Below are 21,460 nucleotides of genomic sequence, written 5' to 3'. Positions count from 1 at the left end.
GTGACCAGAATTGAACACAATACTCTAAGTGCAGTCTCACCAGAGATTTGTAGAGTTGCAACATGACCTCTCTACTCTTGAACTCAATCCCCCGTTAATGAAGCCTAGCATCCCATAGGCCTTCTTGACTACCCTATCAACCTGTGCAGCGACCTTGAGGGATGTATGGATTTGAACCCGAAGGTCCCTTTGTTCATCCACACTCTTAAGTAACTGACCATTAATCCTCTACAGTCGGCCCTCCTTATTCGCGGATTCAACCAACTGCGGATCAGGAAAACCCGGAAGTTCTCTCTCCAGCACAAGTTGCTTGAGCAGACTATTTTTTCTTGTCATTATTCCCTAAAAATCTAGAAATGACTTTAAAGTACAGGCAGTCCCCGGGTTATGAATGAGTTCCATTCCTGAGTCCGTTTTTAAGTCGGATTTGAAGTCGGAACAGGTACATCCGGTATTATTTAGCGCCAATTAGTCAAAGGTTTTTCTTAGTATATAATACATATTTTGCCTTTCTATGCATATAAAACACTTAAGAAACATACGTATTTCAATAATTTAACCACTGCGTTGCTTAATAATAATTGTAGCTTTCATCGGGACAGGGCCTTTCACACTCTCCATTAAAATTGTTCAGATCGTTGACCGATTGTAGCCTAATGCTTTTCCAATGACCGATGGCGTTTCACCTCTTTCCGATCGTGTTACTACTTCCACCTTATTTTCAATCGCGATCGTGATTATTTTCGTGAACAGAAACACTGCGGATTCAGATCTGCACCGCCAGGTTCTAATGTCCACCGGACTGTGACAGGTTCAATAAGGTCCGGGTTCCACTGGGTCCTAAAGATCACAGCACTGATACATGTCAAATAAGGGACTTGAGCATCCATTAATTTTGGTATCCGCGGGGGGTCCCGGAACCAATTCCCCGCGGATAAGGAGGGCCGACTGTACTTAGTCTTCTGGTTTGTCCTTCCATAATGCATCTGATGCACCATCAATAACTCTCCGAGACGGGAGGCGAGTTATCGGCTTTTATTGACTGGAAGAAAGAACAAGCAGTAATTGACCACCATACTACATCCAGGAGACTGAGGGCCGGGCTCAGGCCTCAATCGCCTTTATACCGGGGTCTGTGGGAGGAGCCACAGGAGCAGTCAGCATGGGGGCGTGTCCAGACAGGTATATGTAGTTCACCACATTCAACCCCCCTTTGTTTTAAAAGAGAGTCCCCATGGGGCGAAGTTTCTTACAAGTATATTTACAGGTTAAGTCTATCAGGTGGTCGAATCTGTCGCTGCGATCTACGTAGCACCGGCTGTGATTGCACAGGTGCCGGTGGTGGTGATTGCACAGATGCCGGTGGTGGTGATTGCACAGGAGCCGGTGGTGGTGATTGCACAGGTGCCGGTGGTGGTGATTGCACAGGTGCTGGTGGTGGTGATTGCACAGGTGCCGGAGGTGGTGATTGCACAGATGCCGGTGGTGATTGCACCGGAGACAAAGGTTGTGCTGGTTCCGGCCTAACTGGAGGTGTCAGCCCACTAGGCGTCAGTGATCCCTCACGCGTGTGCGAGGCGCCTGGTATAAGCGCGTGCGAGACGCCCGGTATAGGAGTGTTGTGAGGAGTCTGTGTAGGGCTCGGTGTGCGCAGTGTCACCTCGGGTACAGGGTTCATAGTTACCGTGGAGTTTTCGGGGTAGTGGTCTGCTACTCCTGTGGGCGCCAGTTCGCGGACGGAGACCATGTCCTCCCACCCATCAGGTAAGACCACGTAGGCATACTGGGGGTTCGCATGTAGAAGGTGAACCCTCTCGACCAGTGGGGAGTATTTATTGCTCCTCACATGTTTCCGGAGCAGCGCTGGCCCTGGGGACGTCAGCCAAGCTGGTAGGGTGGTCCCAGTGGCAGACTTCCTGGGAAAAGAGAATAGGCGCTCGTGAGGGGTGGCATTGGTGGATGTACATAACAGGGAGCGGATAGAGTGGAGTGCCTCGGGGAGGACCTCCTGCCATCGAGAGACCGGCAACCCTTTTGACTTAAGGGCTAAAAGTGTGGCCTTCCACACTGTGGCATTCTCCCTCTCCACCTGTCCATTTCCCCGGGGATTATAGCTCGTGGTCCTACTAGTAGCAATGCCCCTAGCCAGCAGGTACTGGCGCAGCTCGTCACTCATAAAGGAGGACCCTCTATCACTGTGGATATAGCAGGGATATCCGAACAGAGTGAAGAGCTGGCGTAGGGCTTTTATGACGGACGTGGCAGTGGTGTCGGGGCAGGGGATGGCAAAGGGGTACCGCGAGTACTCATCGATAATGTTGAGAAAGTAGACATTGCGGGCGGTGGAGGGAAGGGGGCCCTTAAAGTCAACACTTAGTGGCTCAAAGGGGCGGGTGGCCTTGATAAGTTGCACCTTTTCAGGACGGTAGAAGTGCGGTTTGCACTCAGCGCAGACTTGGCAGTCCCTGGTCATCGTCCTGATGTCCTCAAGGGAGTACGGCAGGTTCTGGGCTTTCACGAAATGGTAAAATCGGGTGACCCTCGAGAGGAGAACTCTGTGCATAATAGCGGGCTCAGTCGCACGAACCTCTTCCAAGTATGATTGGAAGCATGCAAGCCAGAGTTCAAAGGCAAGAGCTGCTTCTGGAGTTTGGGGGTCCAAATCTAATTTTTCAGGACATAAAATACTTCCCATGTTTTAAAACTTCCAGTCAATAAAATTGATGCACCATCAATAACTCTCTGAGATGGGAGGCGAGATATCGGCTTTTATTGACTGGAAGAAAGAACAAGCAGTAATTGACCACCATACTACATCCTGGAGACTGAGGGCAGGGCTCAGGCCTCAATCGCCTTTATACCGGGGTCTGTGGGAGGAGCCACGGTCAGTGGGAGGGGCCACAGGAGCAGTCAGCAGGGGGGCGTGTCCAGACAGGTATATGTAGTTCACCACAGCATCACCTCACACTTGTCCAGATTGAACTCCATCTGCCATTTTCTGCCCAACTCTGCAGCCTGTCTATATCCTCTTTTAACCTTCGACAACCTACAGCTCCATCCACAATTCCTCCAATCTTCGTGTCATCCGCAAACTTACTCACACATCCTTCCGCCTCTACATCCAGGTCATTTATAAAAATCACAAATAGCAGGGGTCCCAGGACAGATCCCTGTGGCACTCCACTAGTCACCGACCTCCAGGCAGAATACTTGCCTTCCACAACTACCCTCTGCTTTCTTTCTTTAAGCCAATTTTTTATCCAAACAGCCAAGGTTCCACTTATCCCATGCCTCATGACTTTCTGGATGAGTCTCTCATGAGGGACCTTGTCAAATGCTTTGCTAAAGTCCATGTAGACCACATCCACTGCCCTACTCTCATCAATTTCTTTTGTTACCTCTTCAAAAAACTCAATCAGGCTCATGAGGCACAATCTTCCCTTCACAAAGCCATGTTGACTATCGAGGCACGATCTTCCCTTCACAAAGCCATGTTGAAAAAGGTTTGGCATGACATGTAAAACTTTGCAAAATTCTGTAGTTGGGTGGTGCAGAGTATATTGCCTGGCTGCATCACAGCCTGGTATGGAAACACCATTGTCCTTGAATGGAAAATCCTACAAAATGTAGTGGATATGGCACAGTCCATTGTGAGTACATCACTCCAAACTATTGAGTACATCTACTTGAAACACTGTCATGGGAAAGCAACATCCATTACCAGGGATTCCCACCAATCCAGACATGCTCTCTTCTGGCTGTTGCCATCAGGAAGAAGGTACAAGAACCTCAAGACTCACACCACCAAGTTCTGGAACAGTTACTACCCCTCAACTATCAAGCTCTTGAACCAAACGGAATAACTTCACTTGCGCCAGAACCAAAATATTCCCACAGCATTTGGACTCGCTTTCAAGGACTCTTCCTCTCATGTTCTCGATATTAGTTGCTTATTTATTTATTTATTCTTTCATTTTTATGTATTTGCACAGCTTGTTGTCTTTTGCACATTGGTTGAACACCTAAGTTGATGTGGCCTTTTATTGATTTTATTATGGTTATTATCCTATTATAGATTTATTGAGAATGCCTGCAACAAAATGAATCTCAGTGTTGGTATATGGTGATATATATGTACTGTGATAATAAATTTACTTTGGACTTTGACAAGTTTTACTGTTGACTAGGTAATCCAAAGCAGTGTGAAGAGCCTGTAAAATTGTGTCCGTTGCAGATCTGTTGCAGCAAAGGGATAACTGCAGCAGGTCCGGGTCCTTACTGATGCAGAAATTAATCCTAGCCTTAACTAAACTTTCAAAGCACTTTATTATGGTAGATGTGAATGCTCATCTATGTAGATGACAGGAGGCTCACAAAAGGTGTTGAGCTCATTGGGGAATGAAGCATAACAGCCACTTATGCTGTTAGATTTCACCTTTTCGGAAGAAATGGTATACAAAACCCGCCTGAGCTGTCATGTATATGATTGTATCTCCAACTTCACACAGAATTGTGTTTTTGCTGTCACGTTAGCCTTCTGAACGTTGTGCCTGAACTTCTTGTAGGATTCTGGATCACCAGTTTTGAATGGCACAGATCTAGCCCTCCGCAGTTGTCAAATCTCTAGGTGCAGCAAAGGTTTCTGATTTGGAAAAACTCAGTATGCTCTTGAAGATACACACTCATAAGCATGATCTTCTTCATTCAGTTTGAAGGAGGAAAGGGCTTTCATTGAAGCTTCTACTGGAACAATACAAATCACATGATTCTTTAGGACCTGTGATTTTCAGGGAACTTTGTCCAGATGGCTTGGATGAAAGAGGAAGTTTGAAACCAAATCTGCATAATAAAGAATCAAAGGAAAGGAAAGTATAAATCAAAAATATCTTTACCATGACTGCGAAAGTCTGGCACAAATCAATCTCTCTCTCCCTCTCCCCCTCTCCCTCTCTCTCTCCCTCCCTCCCTCTCCCTCTCCCCCTCCCTCTCCCCCTCTCCCTCTCCCTCTCTCTCTCCCTCCCTCTCCCTCTCCCCCTCCCCTCTCTCTCCCCTCTCCCTCTCCCTCTCTACCTCTCTCTCTCCCTCTCCCCCTCTCCCCTCTCCCTCTCTCTCTCCCTCTCTCCCTCCCTCCCTCTCCCTCTCCCTCTCCCTCTCCCTCTCTCTCTCTCTCTCTCTCTTTCTCTCTCTCTCTCTCTCTCTTTCTTTCTTTCCCTACCATTCTCATCAAAGTGACAAAATGTGTTTTCATTATCTCAGATAGAGTTTTCAACAGAAAATTCTGTTAGTGCTGCAGGAATTGAGTCATTTAATCAATTTGTGCTCTTGTTGCTATTGGCTGCATGCTTTGAGCTGCAAGAAATTTTTCCTCAGTAAAAAAAATAAAGGCACTTATCGAAAACAGCATTTTGTGTCAACTTGCAAACAGCAAGGGTTCAGAAAAAGTGTAGAAATAAATCAGGATTAGCTGCATTGTTTGAATGATAAATTGTAACCAATATTTTGGCAAATCTCCCTTATTTTGCATAATGCCATGGGAATTTTAGAATCTTCCTGAGAGGACAGATAGGTGTTGGTTTAATTTAGTTAACAGTGTAGAATGTCCTTACTAGTGCACTGAAGCATCAGTCTACATCTTGTGGTCAGGGCCAAAGGATTTCCTGGAAGTTTCCACTGTGGCCTCTTCTGGGGATTTCTCGCATGCTCCAATGGTATTAAAACAAGTAAATATCTTGCAGAAAGAAAAAAGGAGGAAAGTGAGAAAACATGTCAACAAAGCAGTACATATAATACAAAAGAGATACAGACCTTCTCCGTGTAACAAAGGGATTCTTTTTATGGGCACCCATAAGTTGGAAAATTTACGATTATATATATGGTAACCTTACTTCCAAAGTATTGCAATGAGAAGTATATCCTTTGGACTATATAATATTGCGAGAGCACATTTGTATGTAGGCGTGTCCATACAGTGCCATGGAGATTAATTTTCTTGTAGAGAGAATGAAAATGAGCAAGAGAGAAAATTACTGTTCCAGTTTGCTAATCTGGTTCAGAAGAGAGTTCTTTGTCCTGAAATACTAATCTTCTTTCTTCAAAAATGTTGCTTGCATTTTCTATTTTTATTGTTTTTCAATGCACTAAGGGTACCTCTTGTTTCTACAGTCTTTTGAGATAGTGAGCTCCATAACCCAACCACACTTAGGATGAGAACAATTTTTCTCATATCCTTTCTTATTCCTTAAATTTTTGCCCTTGGTTTTCAATCCTCTGCTAAGGGAATAGGGCAGTCCTGTTTATACCAACTAGGCCTTTTCATAATTTTATGCACCTCAACTGAATCTCCCTTTGGCCTTCTCTGTTCCAAATAAAACAGCCCTAGCTTATCCAATATTTACTCATGGGCACAGTTTGCAAATCCTGGCAACATATTGTAAGTCTCTGGTAACAGCCTTCCAGTCACAAAAACATCTGTCAACCCTTTGCTTGCTTCCATTGAGCCAATTTTGGATCACATTTGCTGCTGGCTCTTGGATCCCCTGAGTGTTTGCTCTTTTGGCCAGCCTGCCATTTGGGACTTTGTCAAAAGACCCTGCCAGCAGACAGCTGTCCTGAAAGGAAATGTCTCGGCAAGTTTAAAGTTCCAGGATCTTTAATGTAAATTTGCTGTAGGAATCCATCTTGAATTGATAACAATGCAATCTAATCATCTGAAGAGTGGAGTGACAATCTTTATCATACATAAGAACATAAGAGATAGGAGCAGGAGTAGGCCAATCGGCCCCTCAAGCCTGCTCCGCCATTCAACAAGATCATGGCTGATCCAATCTTAACTCTAGTTTTCACCGAATCCCACAAGGCAACAGTGCCAACCAACAGGGCACCATGCCGCCCATTTTATTTTATTATTCATCCCGCCCAAACCCATGTGATCACCCGGGGGAAAAAAACCGAGTTGCCAATTGAGGAGAAAAAATCTGGAAAATTCCTCTCCGACCCATCCAGGCTATCGAAAACTGGTCCAGGAGATCACATGGCTGATCTAAACCTAGCCTCATGTCCACTTACCTGCTCGCTCACCGTATCCCCTAATGCCATTTTTATCCAGGAAAATGTCTAACTCCGTTTTGAATTTATTGAGTGTAGTAGCTTCCACAGCTCTCTGGGGCAGTAAATTCCACAGCCCCACTACCCTCTGAGTGAAGAAATTTCTCCGCATCTCAGTCCTGGAACGGGATCCCCTTATTTTAAGATTATGCCCCCTAGTCCTAGTTTCACCCATCATTGGGAACATTCTCCCCACATCCACTGGATCAAGCCCCTTCACAATCTTATATGTTTCAATAAGATCGCCTCTCATTCTTCGGAACTCCAATGAATAGAGTCCCAATCTACTCAACCTCTCATCATACATCAACCCACCCATCCCCGGAATTAACCTAGTGAACCTTTTCTGCACTGCCTCGAGAGCCAGTATGTCCTTTCTTAAATATGGACACCAGAACTGCATGCAGTACTCCAGGTGTGGTCTCACCAATACCCGGTACAACTGCAGTAAGACCTCCCTGTTCTTAGACTCCATCCCCCTAGCAATAAAAGCCAGCATTCCATTGGCCTTCTTGACCACCTGCTGCACTTGCATACTAACTTTTTGTGTTTCCTGCACCTGGACCCCCAGATCCCTTTGCACAGAAGCACTTTCCAGTTTCTCTCCATTTAGATAATAACTTGCTCTATTATTTTTCCTGCCAAAGTGCAAGACCTCACACTTGTCAGTATTATATTTCATCTGCCAAATGTCTGCCCAATCACTCAGCCTATCTATGTCCCCCTGCAGGGTTTCAATGTCCTCCGCACTCATTACAGAGAAGTTGGATTTCCTAATATTGTATAATTCAACAATAAAAAGTTGAATTAATATTAAAATAATTATTGCTATATATTCGAGGCCATAGCTGAAAATACAGTAATGCACACAGCTAATCGTGCACAGAGGAGCTTAATCTCTTCTTTGTGTTAAGATACAGCTTGATGAGTCAGCTGCTCCAATTCCCAGCCAGAGCAGTTCCAGATGAGAAGCTGCACAAACTGACAAATCCACAGATGAGGATTGCAATTAGGACTATCTAAAATGGCAGATTTGTCATGTGAGGTGAAATTAAACAAACTGGACATTAATTCTCTCAATCTTATTGAATGGTGGAACAGAAGGGAGAGCCAAATGCTTACTCCTATTCCTTTTTCTCTTAGTCTTATGGCCCTGTTTGGAAGAATAAATGATAGTCTTATTAACTATTTATTTGATTTTTTAAAAACCAGTTCTGCACTACTCTGGAGGCTCTAACTTGGCCGACCTATTCAAATGAGCTGCACTAAGGGAATCCCTTATGAAATCATTAGTGCCTTCCTAGCTCATGTAAGGAAGTGTAGTGTCACATTGCACTTGACAAGATCTCATAAAAAGGTAAAAATCATGACAAATCAGATTATTTGAAGAATATTAGTTGAAAGATAAATGTTGACTAAAGCCTGAGCTTTTGTGTTTCTGTGTAACTTGTGATAGAATTGTTGACAGAGATTTCACATTGGAATTGGCAAAGTTAATTGATACCCAGTATATTTCAAATAATGGCACAAAATGGATGAGAACAAGTCAAAGAAAAAAACATATATTCTCCTGAATAATTTTGAGAATTAGAAATAATAAGAAAAGACAATATAGTAAACAAGACTAAGCCAGCCAAATCTTTGCCACCAATGGAAGAACAAGAGGTAAAAAATCCAGTGGAGGACAAATTTTGAAGTTAGAATTGTGCAGGAGTAATGTGATTCTAGAAAATAGTAGATGTGCAAAAATGAGGGGAAAATGAGTATTAAAAGATTTTAATTTTATAATGAATATATTAGATGATCTAACTAAATAAGAGATGATGGATGAATAGATCTTAGTAAGCAATAAGAAATCAACAGTTTCATTCCAGATAATTTGAAAGTTATCGAGTTTAAAATTCATTTAGAAACCTCTAGAGTCATTTGTCTTGAGATGACAAGCATCTAGATAATTGGATAAATTGAGTTACCATAGGAGAAGTGCCAGAGATACTGTAATGGTGTAAGTTAGAGAGTAATGTTATTCAATGTTCATGGAGTTGAGTATCATTAGATTCATTTTAGGAGAATGGCCAAGAAAAATGTTTGGCTTTAATGACAAGACTGGATCTTGAGGTAGGTCTTAAAATGGTGACTTCTTGAAACAAATGGTAAAACCTTCCCAATATCAAAAGAATGACATTGTGACACCACCATTTGTTCTCAGACTGACACTTCAGTATAGAGATGGTCAATGGACTAGAATTGGGTACTATATCTTTCATAAGAAAACTGATTCTGTACATGATGTCATCATGGGGCTGAAGAAATGGGATGGGGGAATAGAGTCTTGGTGGATTTTGGAGGAGGAAACATTTCTACCTTCATTGTAAATAGCAGGAATGTCATTTCACAAAGAGAGATTCTCAAAGTGGAGAACTAAATGTAGAATCCTTACAAATATTGAATAAGATAAAGCAGGTAAAATTTAAAAGGGAAAAAATTACAGATGCTGGAAATCCGAACTACAGTCTGATGCTTAGCAGATCAGTCAGCATATGTAGAAATAGAAGCATAATAAATGAAGTTAGTCATCTTTCATTACAACTGTAAAATTGAGAAAATTATGTATTTTATGGTGTAGAATAGGGAGTGAGAGTGAGATAAGGACAGACCTTGCTGAACAAACTCCTACTCCTCGGTCCAAATGCACCACAGTGCAAATGGATGTTGGACTTCCTAACCAAGAAATGAGAGAACAATTTAAAATGACCAGTAAAATAACAGTTTATTAATTAATAAAATGGTGAGAACTTCTGACATTGAGCAAAGAAGCATCCATGCCACCCTGCCCATGACAATATTTATGATGCATTTGCACTGAATGAAGATTGGGCAGAACTGCTTGAGTAATGCTGCCATATGCTTTCAAGTGTGTTCAAGTCCATTTCTGTCACTGACAAATGATGATATCCTAAAAACTGGATCCTTCTTTAACTTTGTTCATAATTTTAGTGATGTGTGAAGATCACTCATTTGATTATCCTGCTTTTTACCCTCTCTGAAATAGACCACCATAACAAATTCACATTCTTCTATTTGCAGCTGTCTTTCAGAGTGACACACCCCATAGGACTGTCAAAGACGAGGGAAAAGGATTCTCTCCATCTCTCTAATTATTAAATCTAAAATAACTAAAAGCTTTCATATTTTGTTCCACTTACCTCCCCCCCAGCCCCATTCCTACTGGACTACTCAATGATGCCATGGTTAGAAATCTAAAAGACCATCCTGAAGCCCATTCACTTCTCTCCACAAACCAAATTACTTCATACATAATGTGAAAATCAAAAACCTGCAGATGCTTGAAATCTGAAATAAACCCAGAAAATGCTGGAAGTACCTTGCAAGTCAGGAAACATCTTTAGGAAAAGAAACAGAGTTTAATGTTTCTGGTCAAAGACTATTTGTAAAAGAAGAATAAGTTTGTTTTAAGTTACGGAGAGGGAGAGAGAGAACTTCATAATGCTTGAATAGGACTACCTTCTGCAGCTTTCCCTCTGTGCCTTCTCTTGGTTTCTCTTCTATCACACTTTGAATATGGTCAAGTTGTTCTGTTGTAAATAATTCTGCTTTTCCGAATCCTGTGTGATGAAGTGCATTTAACTCTCATTCCAACTCGTGGACTCTGAGTCAGTGTGATTCATGACAGAAACATCTCCCACGTGTTTATCCATGGTTACCTCACTACCCACATATTCCCCAATTCTGCAGTCTGAGCATTGTGTCTGTGCTATAGTTATCTATGATATTCTTATTCACTGCCATATTGTTCTTTAGAGCAAACATATTTATCAGTCTCTCCATGAGCAACTTGACTGGGTGCTACTCTTTGTGCACAGTGCGATTCCACAGGTACTTTTCTGCAATATATGTGGCCTCATTCAACAGGAAACAATTCTGCTCTCAATGTAGAACAAAATCATGGTTTGTAACACAATATTATAAGATTGGATTATTCCTTTCCTGGCAGTCACTTTCAAATCCTTATTTTTGAGTCATGTACCATGCCAGCACTGTGTGAAAAATAAGTTCCTGGGAGTCTTTTGGCTGTTCTCCTAGTGCTTTCTGAAGCCTTGAGCTGAGTCATAAAGTATAAGTAAGCATATTTCTGTGCTGACATAGGAACAGAAAATTTATGTCAGGTACTATATATGTTTTTGCTCATCCTGTAATAGGAAATACATTGCCATGCTGGAGAGGGTGCAGAAAAGATTTATGAGGGTGTTGCATGGAGTAGAGGGTCTGAGTTATAGGAGGAAAAGTCCAAAACAAGAGGGTACAGATACAAGACAAGAAGGGAGAGATTTAGAAGAGACCTGAGAGGTAACTTGTTTATACAAAAGATAGCAAGTACCTGGAATAAAATGCCAGAGGGATTTTTTGTGGGTACAATTACAACATTTAAGAAACATTTGGATGGTATATGGAGGGGGAGGGGCTTGAAGGTTATGGGACAAAACTGGGACCAACAGGAAGATTCTGTCTGGGTATTGACCAGTTGGAAGAAGGGTCTGTTTCCCTATGACTCTAGGTTGAAGATGTACTTTAGATGCTTCAGGCGTCTTTCACACATCCTGCAACATGGTTCCAATGCAATTTCAAGATTGTGGCTGTACGATGCCTAGTTTCTCCTTTTGAGAAAGTTTCATCATGGACACCTCAAAGGAGGAAGATCTCCAGAAGGAGATATACATTAATGATCTGGAAGAGGGGACCGAGTGTAGTGTATCTAAGTTTGCTAATGATACTAAATTGAATGGAAAATCAAATTGTGCAGATGATATGGAGAGTCTGTAGAGAGATATAGATAGGTAAAGTGAGTGGGCAAGGGTCTGGCAGATGGAGTATAATATTGGTAAATGCGAGGTCATCCACTTTGGAAGGACAAATGAAAGAGCAGATTATTATTTAAGTGGTAAAATATTGCAGCATGCTGCTGTGCGGAGGGACTTGGGAGTGCTTGTGCATGAATCACAAAAGGTTGGTTTGCAGGTGCAGCAGGCTATCAAGAAGGCAAATGGGCTGCTGGCCTTCATTGCCAGAGGGATTGAACTTATGAGCAGGGAAATTATGCTGCAACTGTACAGGGTACTGGTGAGGCCGCACCTGGAGTACTGCATGCAGTTCTGGTTTCCTTACTTGAGAAAGGATATACTGGCTTTGGAGGTGATGCAGAGGAGGTTCACCAGGTTGATTCCAAAGATGAGGGGGTTAGACTGTGAGGAGAGATTGAGTTGCCTGGGTCTGTACTTGCTGGAATTCAGAAGAATGAGAGGAGATGTTTTAGAAACATATAAAGTTATGAAAGGGATGTTTGTTTGACAAACCTTATTGAATTTTTTGAAGTAGTTACGAGGAATGTTGACGAGGGTAAGGCAGTGGATGTAGTCTATATGGACTTCAGCAAGGCCTTTGACAAAGTTCCACATGGAAGGTTAGTTAAGAAGGTTCAGTCGTTAGGTATTAATGCTGGAGTAATAAAATGGATTCAACAGTGGCTAGATGGGAGATGCCAGAGAGTAGTGGTGGATAATTGTTTATCGGGATGGAGGCCGGTGACTAGCGGGGTGCCTCAGGGATCTGTTTTGGGCCCAATGTTGTTTGTAATATACATAAATGATCTGGATGATGGGGTGGTAAATTGGATTAGTAAGTATGCTGATGATACTAAGGTAGGAGGTGTTGTGGATAATGAGGTGGGTTTTCAAAGCTTGCAGGGAGATTTATGCCGGTTAGAAGAATGGGCTGAACGTTGGCAGATGGAGTTTAATGCTGAGAAGTGTGAGGTTCTACATTTTGGCAGGAATAATCCAAATAGAACATACAGGGTAAATGGTAGGGCATTGAGGAATGCAGTGGAACAGAGAGATCTAGGAATAACAGTGCATAGTTCCCTGAAGGTGGAGTCTCATGTAGATAGGGTGGTGAAGAAGGCTTTTGGAACGCTGGCCTTTATAAATCAGAGCATTGAGTACAGAAGTTGGGATGTAATGTTAAAATTGTACAAGGCATTGGTAAGGCCAAATTTGGAATATTGTGTACAGTTCTGGTCACCGAATTATAGGAAAGATATCAATAAATTAGAGAGAGTGCAGAGACGATTTACTAGGATGTTACCAGGGTTTCAGCACTTAAGTTACAGAGAAAGGTTGAACAAGTTAGGTCTCTATTCATTGGAGCGTAGAAGGTTGAGGGGGGATTTGATCGAGGTATTTAAAATGTTGAGAGGGATAGATAGAGTTGACGTGAATAGGCTGTTTCCATTGAGAGTAGGGGAGATTCAAACGAGAGGACATGATTTGAGAGTTAGTGGGCAAAAGTTTAAGGGAAACACGAGGGGGTATTTCTTTACTCAGAGATTGATAGCTGTGTGGAATGAGCTTCCTGTAGAAGTAGTAGAGGCCAGTTCAGTTGTGTCATTTAAGGTAAAATTGGATAGGTATATGGATAGGAAAGGAGTGGAGGGTTATGGGCTGAGTGCGGGTAGGTGGGACTAGGTGAGATTAAGAGTTCGGCACGGACTAGGAGGGCCGGAATGGCCTGTTTCCGTGCTGTGATTGTTATATGGTTATATGGATAGATAAGATAGAGGCAGGAAAGTTATTTCCACTGGTAGGTGAGACTAGAACTAGGGGACATAGCTTCAAGAATCATGGGAGTAGATTTAGGATGGAGATGAGGAGGAACTGCTTTTCCCAGAGAGTGGTGAATCTGTGAAATTCTCTGCCCAATGAAGCAGTGGAGGCTACCTCAGTAAATATATTTAAGACAAGATTGGATAGATTTTTGCATAGTCGGGGAATTAAGGGTTATGGGGAAAAGGCAGGTAGGTGAATATAGGTGACGATGAGTCCATGGTCAGATTGGCCATGATCTTGTTGAATGACAGAGTAGGCTTGATGGGCCAGATGGCCTAATCCTGTTCCTTTTTCTTATGTTTTTATGAGAAACCATTTTATCAAATGCAACAATAACTGCACAAAAAAGATACAAGGACACCAAAGAGCTAAAATAGACATTTGTGTCATCCTCAGCAGATTTTCTCATGAGTACTGGTCAAGTGCACTAATACTCCTCTACATTTCACCAGTTAAAGCTGCCCTCGAGCACAGATATTTTTACTGTAATAGGAAAAAGCTCTCTTTCACATTAGGTAAATCAAAGAAACCTTCATAATTTTTCAGTTAACACCAGCAGTACACACAGTTGTTGGAGTAACCAAAACATCTGTTTAAAAGTCTATCTGTGTATGTACCTAATAAGAGCCTAAGAATTAAAGAAGGAAGTATCAAAAAATGTCATTGCATTTTCTGTTTCTATTTCATATGCTATTTAAAAAAATTCAGTCTCTGTGCCCAGTTTATCCCAGTGAGGAGGATACAGAGTGATTACTGCTTATAAATTGGACAAGACACTTGCAGATGGAAATTTATCCTGGCAAGGTTTAACCAAGGTATGACTTATATACCATGAACTGCAGAGCCCCAAGAAGTACTGAGGAATAGAAGCATCTTGGTTTACAAGTCCAAGGACAGGTGCAGAAGATCTATAGGATGCTGGTCTTCTTTAGCTGGGATGTTGATTAGCTCACAAGAGAATGGAGGTCATGGTACTCATTATAAAACTTTGCAGTATTTTATGCAGGTCTGGTCACCATATTATAGGAGGGATGTGAATGCTAAGGAAATTCACCAGGACTTTGCCTGGGGAAGAACATTTTTGTTATGAGGAGAGACTAGATAGACTGGGTGTGTTTTCCTTGGGGTGAAGGGTGAGAGCGCAACAAACTTATGAGGGACATAGAGGAGGTAACTCTGAGGAACCGTTCCCCAAAATAGACATATTTAATACCAAGGAGCAGAAGTTTAAGGTGAGGAGGAAGTTTGGAGGGAACCTGAAGAAAAATATTTTCACCCAAAGGAGTGAAATGGTGCATAACAAAAGGAATAACAAGGTACAGTAGTGTTCATGACTTCATGGGCAGTTCAGAAATCTGATGGCAGAAAGGAAGAAGCTGGTCCTAAATCATTAAGTGTGGGTCTTTTTGTCACTTCTCTGTGACAGTAGTAATGAGAAAGGGGCATGTCCTTCCAAGGAGTGAATTGTCTCCTTTGTTTCAAAGTGTATTTTTTTCAGATTGATCTCTGTATAGCAGAGCTTGGGGTAATATGCATTTATGACTGATTATATGCATGCACAGAACACATTTATACCATGTTTGCAATCTAAGGGATTTTTTCTGGGAAATGCTTGGGGATTTAAGGAGAACTCTGGTATTGATTTAAAGAGCACTCTGGTATTTCATGGTGACAGGGAGTGCATTTCGAGTTTCAAGTTACAGAGTTATAGAGTCATAAATAACTACAGTATAGAAACTGCTTTTCAGCTCAATAATCCATGACAATCTGATCTTCTGACTAGTCCCATCTGCCTGAACCCCTCTCATCCATGTACCTGTTCAATTTCTCTTAAATGTTTCAGTTGAATCCACATCTACCACTTCCGCTGGAAGCTCGTACCACTGTAGGCACTGTAAATTTTCAAGCTTATTGCTATCTTTCCTTATAGGTAGGTGACCAGGACTGCATGGAATATTCCAGGTTTGGTCTCAACAACATTTTGTACAATTTCAACATAACATCTCAACAAGCAGTAATTCCCGGTTCCCAAACATTTTAATTCTAGTTCCCATTCCTGTTCCAACATGTCGATCCATGGCACTCCTCTTGTGTCAAGGTGGGACCACCCGCAGGGTGGAGGAGCAACCCTTATATTCTGCCTGGGTAGTCTCCAACTCGATGGCATGAATATTGATTTCTCCTTCTGGTAAATTTTCTTCCATTCCCCACTCTGGCCATTCACTTCCCCCAGGACCTTTTCTCCCACGGTCTACTCTCCTCTCCCATCAGATTTGTTTTCCTCCAGCCCTTTACTTTTCTCACCTATCTGGCTTCGCCACTTACCTTCTAGCTAGCCTCCTTCTCCTCCCCCTACCTGAAGAAGGGTCTTAGCTCGAAATGTCAACTATATATTTATTTCCATAGATGCCGCCTGACCTGCTGAGTTCCTCCAACATTTTGTGTGTGTTGCTTTGGATTTCTAGCATCTGCAGACTTTCTCATGTGTATGACTCTGTACTCAGTGCCCTGATTATGAAAGCCAAAATACTAAAAGCTCTCTTTATAACCCTTTCTGCCAGTGATGTCAATTGGTTTCAATAGATTCATTCTTGTAATGAATGGTCATTATTTTTCTATGCACCAAGTGGCCAAGAGACCACAAAGTACTTAGAAAAAGAAAAAAAAAAATCTCCTCAAGCCTAGTCCGACATTTAGTAACTTTATGGCTCAAAATCACATGCACACTCAGTACCCAGATACTTTGGTTTCCTGAGAGTCCAAAAATCCTGCAGGAAGTAGTCACCAATTCACCTATTGCTGCCTAGTAGCTTTCAGAAAAGGCATGATGTAGCATGAACAAAGTCAGACGCTGACAACAGAAGTAAATGGTAGATATGAAGTAGTCTCTTTATTCAACAGGAATCATATTGGGCCGCTTTCAGAGGAAGAGACCTGCTTGACCCAACACTACACCGCATTTTATATGCTAAAGATCAAAGGACAATTACAGACACGCACACTACAGACACCCAAATGTATTTAAATCAACATTGTCTGGTCTTTTAATTAACTGTGGTTCAAAGTTATGAAGAACCTATTGATCAGACCTGCATTTTAAATTTAATCCACAGTCCATACTCAGATCTTAAGATTGGTGGCTGAAGTTAGTTGCTATATGTGCTAACCCCAAAAACACCCTAACAAAGCCTATTTTGCTGGTACTGTAAAACTCCATCTACTGACCTTATCTCTTTCCTCCTGTTGACTGGCCATAGAGATGAAAAATCTATCTTTTAAAAAAATCTTTTATGCCCTACATTGCTGTGGGTTTTTGAATCCTGCAGCAGCTGTATAAAGTCCTTGCCACCCCTTCCCCACTGTGACTCCCAATGCTTAAATCCTACTGAGACCTTTCCCAGTCTTAGTGGTTCTGATTCTACAATTTGCAATGAAAACTAAATGAGATTTGTCTCTGGCCTCATAATAGGAAATACAGCAATTGAAGAATTATATCTATATCGTGTCCATCATTTACACACTTTACAAAATGCTCTAGTGACTATTGTCTTTGAAGACTGAGCATTCTACATATAGTAAAATTTTTATAGTACATTCAATATTGCAGTAATATGTGAGTAATATTGTAAAGATATTGTTTGATTAAGCATTCTTTGTTTGTTCACATAATTCATTATGGGTTATAAGTACATGAATAGGATACGTCATTTCAACACCACTAAAGAAAAGAAATTAAGTACACATACACCTCCCAGTTTCCATGGTTTTCTTTTAATTAGTGTTTGGAGTTACAAAACATAACAAAATGTGTACTCCTATAATTTGACATTTAAGAAGAGATTAACTTAAATTCCCATCTGGCCCTTCTGGAGATATTGTTAGATAACAGTCACTGCAGAGTAGTGGCTAAAAGGCTAATAGTCTTATTTAATCAATACCACTAAAAACAAATTTCATCATTGCTTATCTGTTTGTATAATATTTGCTTTTAGTCATATAGTTCCTGTTATTCTCTTATGAAATGATGAATTTTATAAAACTTTGATTATCTTTATTGTGGAAAGTGATTCTCGATGCAACATGTATGAATACCATGTTGCACAAAAGTGCCATAAATGTAATCTGTAAGAGGCTTGGGGCAAGTGTCCAATAGCTTCCTTGCCTGAAGGAGCTGCAAAATTAAAAATACTCATTGGTCATTCAATCAATTACAACAACTCTTTATAAAACTCCTTCAGCATATCATATGAGGTGTTTCACAGAGTATTATTAAACAACAATTTATAAGGAGGAAATATTTAGGCAGGTAACCAACAACTTGATAAAGGGACATCTTATGCAGAATCAGGATCAGATTCAGGTTTATTATCACCGGCATGTGTCGTGAAATTTGTTAACTTAGCAGCAGCAGTTCTATACATAATACAGAAGAAAAAAATAATAATAAATAAATAAACAAATCTAATTCAGTATACTTTATACAGTATACATAAGTTGAATAGATTAAAAATTGTGCAAAAAACAGAAATACTATATATTAAAAAAAAGTGAGGTAGTATCCAAGGGTTCAATGTCCATTTAGGAATCAGATGGCGGAGGGGAAGAAGCTATTCCTGAATCACTGAGTGTGTGCCTTCAGGCTTCTGTACCTCCTACCTGATGGTAACAGTGAGAAAAGGGCATGCCCTGGGTGCTGGAGGTCCTTAATAATGGACGCTGCCTTTCCGAGACACCACTCTGTGAAGATCACCTGGGTACTTTGTAGACTAGTACCCAAGATGGAGCTGACTAAATTTACAACTCTCTGCAGCTTCTTTCAATCCTGTGCAGTAGCTGCTGCAACCCATACCGGACAGTGATGCGGCCTGTCAGAATGCTCTCCATGGTACATCTATAGAAATTTTTGCGTGTATTTGTTGACATGCCAAATCTCGTCAAACTCCTAATAAAGTATAGTCACTGTCTTGCTTTCTTTATAACTGCATCGATATGTTGGGACCAGGTTAGATCCTCAGAGATCTTGACACCCAGGAACTTGAAACTGCTCACCCTCTCCACTTCTGATCCCCCAATGAGGATTGGTATGTGTTCCTTCGTCTTGCCCTTCCTGAAGTCCACAATCAGCTCTTTTGGCTTACCGACATTGAGTGCCAGGTTGTTGCTGTGGCACCACTCCACTAGTTGGCATATCTCACTCCTGCAGCATATTGAAGAAACAAGGAGAGCCTTAAGGACAGAATTCTAGGGTCCAAGGTCTGAGCAACTTAAGATACAGTTGTCAGTTGTGAGGCAAACAAACTCATGGATGATAAAATACCCAGAATTAGGTTACAACTGACATTGCAAACTGCTTTAGGTTCCAAAAAGATGATAAAGACAGAGGGACATGACTATGAATGAATTTGACAAGGCTGAGAAATTTAGATGAAAGGATTCTGTAACTGGAGAGAAGGGTGTATGAGGCCTGGTGGGAAGTAGAATACAGGCAGCAGAATTTAGGATTAACTCAAGTTTACAGAGTTAGAAGTCAAAATAAATGGAATAGTTGAGTTCAACTAGAAGTAGAATTTATTTAAATCTTACATCCATCCCACAACATAAAGGAGTAAAAATCTTTGTGTTATGACACTGTTGCAATGTACAGACATATGAATTTAAAAGTCTTATGGCTTGTAGAAAGAAGTTGTCCCGTAGGCTGTTGGTCCTGGCTTTAATGCTGTGGTACTGTCTGCCAGATGGAAGCAGCTGAAATAGTTTATAGTTGGGGTGACTGGTGTCCCTAATGATCTTCCAGGCCTTCTTTACGCACCTGCTGCAGTAAATGTCCTCAGTGGAAGGAAGTTCATGTCCACAGGTGCGCTGGGCTGTCAGTACCACTCTCTGCAGTGCCCAGTGATTAAGGTTGGCGCAGTTCCTGTACCAGGCGGTGATACAGCCAGTCAGTGTATTTCAATGGTGCCCCTGTAGAAGGTCTTGAGAATCTGGGGGGCCCCTGCTGAACTTCTTCAGTTGCCTGAAGTGGAAGAGACGCTTTTGGGCTTTTGTTGCCACAAAGCCAGTGTGTACAGTCCAGGTGAGATCATCAGTGATGTGTATACTGAGAAACTTGAATCTGCTCACCCTCTCAACTGCAGGCCCATTGATGTTGATTGGGCCCAGCCTGTCTCCATTCCTCCTGTAATCCATATCAGCTCTTCTGTTTTTTGGTCATTGAGGGAAAGGTTGTTATCCTGGCACCTCTGTGTCAACCTCTCCTCTGTAGGGTGTCTTATTACCACTAGAAATAAGGCAGATCAAAGTCGTGTCATCTGCGAATTTGATCAACAGATTTGAGCTGGGTGTGGCAGTACAGTTGTGGGTGTAAAAGGGGTAGAGACGAGGACTCAGAATACAACACAACTACAAAAAAGACACAGACAAAGACTTCAGCAACAAAAGATCTCTGAGATGAAACAGAATTGGGAGATGAAAAGGAGGAAGATATATTGTAATTGCATTCAAAGATAACCCAGTTATGAGATCAGACACTCATCATTTAATATTCACCCAGGATATTAATAGGCAAATCTGACAAAGATCTTTTGTATTTTTTCTCTTTCATTCAAATGTAGTTACGTTATATTTTAGAAATTTCTAAGTCTTTGAATGGGCATTGTCCTCATATCTAACTTCTGTCAACTCCACTCTTCAGGTGAAATACAGGAAGGAGCAAAGGAGTTAAAGTATCTTTGATTTAAAATAAAAGTGATTTTTAAAATTATGTTTTCTCTTATTTGCTAATGGAGTTACAGTGTGGAAAATAATGGACCATTTTCCCCAGTTATACGTAGATGGAACTCCAATAATTTGCTCCACCATATTTTGTTTGTTTTGGCCAAAAGAGTTTTCAGCTGCTGGCATTGTTTCCATTGCAGAAATCAGGAGGTGACAACATTTGCCCCAAAGTACTACCAGTGTAAGCAGCGCAGGAGACTTCATCTATCAATGTTACCAATAAAGATTTCTTGCCATTAGCTTATTGGACATCCGAGCTCCATTTTCCATCCTCTACTTGTGTGTATCAAATTACCTTTAACGTTATTAAGTTGAGTAGCATTTAGGGAATAGAAAATATTAACTTTTAAGTTTTTTCCAAGATTTTTACAAGTCCCTTTCACTTTATGGTCATTTAAAAGGATGGAAATCATTCAGAAAAGATGCTTTAGCATAATTTTGTTTTCCTCTTTATACAACTTTGGGAGTTTTATTAACTGATTGTTTTATTATAGTTATAATCCTCTTTTGCAGTGAGATTAAGCAGAAAACCACATATGTATGAAATGCTAGAAGAGATTTTTTTCAATGTTATCAGATGTTGATGTATCTTAAATAATGGAAAACTATGTTGTTTTTAACCTTGAGGAATATTTGCCAGATAGTCAACATTAGAAAAAAAAAGATCTTTATAATACATTATTATAATAAATTCACAAAGTACATGCAACACTGTAAAGGTAAAGTGATGATACAGAAGTGAAAATGAAATACAAGAAGTAAAATACTGTGCATGCTGGAAATCTGAGATACAACAGGTTGTAAAGCCTGTCCTTCTTATCATGGTGCATGTTATCATTTTCTACCTCCTCCTCCCAGAAGTCCCCATCGTCATGCAATTTACTGAAAAAAGCAAAAAA

The sequence above is a fragment of the Hemitrygon akajei genome, chromosome 7 (genome assembly GCF_048418815.1).
Source record: "Hemitrygon akajei chromosome 7, sHemAka1.3, whole genome shotgun sequence".
NCBI lineage: Eukaryota > Metazoa > Chordata > Chondrichthyes > Myliobatiformes > Dasyatidae > Hemitrygon > Hemitrygon akajei.
This window is presented reverse-complemented; position numbering follows the sequence as displayed.